Source organism: Theobroma umbraticum, unplaced genomic scaffold (assembly GCF_002168275.2).
Source record: "Theobroma umbraticum cultivar Fairchild unplaced genomic scaffold, ASM216827v3 scaffold_20.0, whole genome shotgun sequence".
Classification (NCBI taxonomy): domain Eukaryota; kingdom Viridiplantae; phylum Streptophyta; class Magnoliopsida; order Malvales; family Malvaceae; genus Theobroma; species Theobroma umbraticum.
In genome coordinates, this window is record NW_018397266.1 from 212,494 (window position 1) to 212,703 (window position 210).

Below are 210 nucleotides of genomic sequence, written 5' to 3' on the forward strand. Positions count from 1 at the left end.
TGATATCATCATGGCCACTTCTCCCAAAGGCAAAATACAAATATCAACCCAAGAATGCCAATCCTCCAGCAAACATCTTTTGCTGTTGCAAGAAAGAAATTGAATAATCAACAGAGCAGCTCTGGGAATTATTAGAATCAAAGGGTAAGGCGTCAGGACTAAATACATGCCAATTCAAATATTTAATGTGTCCCATTTAAACTATATGTA